The following is a 3,062-nucleotide window of genomic DNA, read 5'->3' on the forward strand; positions in this document are numbered from 1 at the left end:
CATGAATGAATGCTTTTACGTCTTTAGGGTCATATAGTTCTATTTTCTTTGGTGTATGTGTGCTTATAGTAAACCCTTACCGTCATTACCGCCTCCTGATGGTTTTAACACAAGGGGAAGTGGTGTTAAGGTGGCTAAATTCTATCTACCGCCAGTTGACTTCACTCCAGTGTAGATAAACAAGAGGGATTAGGGTGAGCTCCTTTGTCTCTGTCACCCTGCAGGGTTGGTAAAGGCCTGAAACCCATTGATCAAATATCTCCCATCAGTCTATGACGCCGCTCTGGACCGCCGTTGTGGGTCCCAGCCACTTAGCTCATTTGTATGCCCACGGTATACTGCTACACGTCAGCAAATGCCACACAATCTTGAGTTGGTGTTTATACCGCATGCCATATGTGATTTATTTGACTAGTTTTTAATTTTTGTTTATTGTCATTTGGTCTCCAGGCCAGTGATTTTAAAAGGTGGATGTTTCCACACAAATTTGTTCCACACCAGATATGTTGTTTTGCATTATTTGCCTCTTATTTCTCAGGGGAAGTATGAAGCAGAAAGAGCCTCCACTCATGCATGGGAAGGCCGTTTATGTGGAAGTTCAGCCATGTAGCGCTTGTACAGTCGGAGAGACCCAGGGGGATTTGGAAAGTGTTGGCTGAATAAACAAGATGTTACATGTATATTACATTATGTATGAAGACAGACCGGTTTGTAATATCACCCCTCGTCCACCAGCTTCTTGCATGCTTTTGATTGACTAGATCCACTAGGATATGGGGAGGGGGATTTAGGGGGGCACTCTGATAATTGACATTTTCTAGACCAGCCCATGTCGATATGCTAACAAGACAAAAAACAGTCTGCATCTCATCTTATAAAATGATTGCTCTTTTTGTTATGTACTGTTGTGCTGCTTTGCTGCCGCCTGTCTGTTTCTGGCTGTAGTACACCCATGAGTGTCATGGGAGGAGCTCCCCGAGCACACCTGCAGCCAATTACCTCGTCTACTACTTAAGCTGTGCAATGTGGACTGTTGTTGCCAGATGGTCTCCCGTGCCTTTTTTTTTTCCTAGTTGTGCTTTCTGGTTGTATTGTGAGTACCTTGTCGGCTTTTGCGGCTGCATATAGTATCTCGTCTACTACTTAAGCTGTGCAGTGTGGACTGTTGTTGCCAGATGGTCTCCCGTGCCTTTTTTTTTTCCCGAGTTGTGCTTTCTGGTTGTATTGTGAGTACCTTGTCTGCTTCTGCGGCTGCATATAGTATCTCGTCTACTACTTGAGCTATGCAATGTGGACTGTTGTTGCCAGATGGTCTCCCGTGCCTTTTTTTTTTTTCCTAGTTGTGCTTTCTGGTTGTATTGTGAGTACCTTGTCGGCTTCTGCGACTGCATTTAGTATCTCGTCTACTACTTAAGCTGTGCAGTGTGGACTGTTGTTGCCAGATGGTCTCCCGTGCCTTTTTTTTTTTTTTTCCTAGTTGTGCTTTCTGGTTGTATTGTGAGTACCTTGTCGGCTTCTGCGGCTGCATTTAGTATCTCGTCTACTACTTAAGCTGTGCAGTGTGGACTGTTGTTGCCAGATGGTCTCCCGTGCCTTTTTTTTTTTTTTTCCTAGTTGTGCTTTCTGGTTGTATTGTGAGTACCTTGTCGGCTTCTGCGGCTGCATATAGTATCTCGTCTACTACTTAAGCTGTGCAGTGTGGACTGTTGTTGCCAGATGGTCTCCCGTGCTTTTTTTTTTTTTTTTCCTAGTTGTGCTTTCTGGTTGTATTGTGAGTACCTTGTCGGCTTCTGCGGCTGCATTTAGTATCTCGTCTACTACTTTTAAATGACCACCATCACACGAGAGCGGCGAGTTGTCGAGTGCAGCCCAGACTCATTAAGGCAGCCACCCCTGCAAAGCTAAAATGACACTCAATTTATTCCCTGTGCTAAGACACACGGTTTGCATGAAGCCCACCTGTCACACTGTCCAAGTGGGAGCCACGGTATTGTATTGTGGGTGATGTCTGTTCCATGTGACAGTGGGGATCAACAAGGTAGTCTCTGAATGAGACCTGACGGGAATGGCAAGGCTGCTCTCACAGGATGGTGCCAGATGGTTTGCTTTGGGAAGCTATTTCTCTGTTGCTTGCTGTTTTGAGTCCACTTGGGGCATTTTGTGAGTAGAGCATTTTTTTTTACTCTGTGGTGAAAAACACAACACAAGTTTCTTACAGTATTTACTTTAAAAAATGGCAAGTCGCTTCCCTCTGCTGATGTTTGCTTTGGAAGCTGACTTGCCAGATGGTTTAAACCACAGAAAAAAACTCATACTCTGGAAAGTGTTGGGAAAATCTGCAGAATTTAATGCAATGCACAGTAGCACTTCCAACCCCAGTGTGTGATAATCAGGGTCAGTAGAGGAACAGCAGTGGCAGAGCTGGCCGGGATTTAGGTCTCAGCCAAGGGCACTTGAACCCACTAAAAGGGTCAGTAACATGTGGAGATGAATGCGGACCTTCCAGATGATGGATGGATGGTGTGGGCCCTTGCCAGTACAAATAAAGTCCAATATTTTGACATGTTTGACATACACCATCACTCTCGTCGTCTGACAGATCAACAAGACCTGTTGAGGTTTTAGAACTCTGCAGATCATGATAAAGAACAACCGAGTATGGTGCCCTTTGATTTTGAGTTCAACATTTACAATAAAAGTGATTGTTGTACCGATAAAATTAGATTCAGCTACAGAACACTCCCCTTCTCTCTTTAATTGCTATTGTTCACACACAAAAACCCCAAAACAATGAATGCCTAAAGCTCAATCCAGGTAGGTTTAAGCTCATGCTAGGTTTGGTTCTTGTGTAAACAAACCAGGAACTAACACATCAACTCTCATACTGTCTTGTAGCTCCAGACAACAGGATCAAACTACACCGCTACTGAGTGTAATACTGTATAAAAATATGTGTTTTATAGTTTTTTTTTTACGTTTTTGAGAGTCAAACGCTGATGACATCATGAACGGGAAACGTAATGTAGCTTGCTTCCGATTCCGGTTTCCATTTTGTTTAGCTA

Source organism: Doryrhamphus excisus, chromosome 16, assembly GCF_030265055.1.
Source record: "Doryrhamphus excisus isolate RoL2022-K1 chromosome 16, RoL_Dexc_1.0, whole genome shotgun sequence".
Taxonomy (NCBI): domain Eukaryota; kingdom Metazoa; phylum Chordata; class Actinopteri; order Syngnathiformes; family Syngnathidae; genus Doryrhamphus; species Doryrhamphus excisus.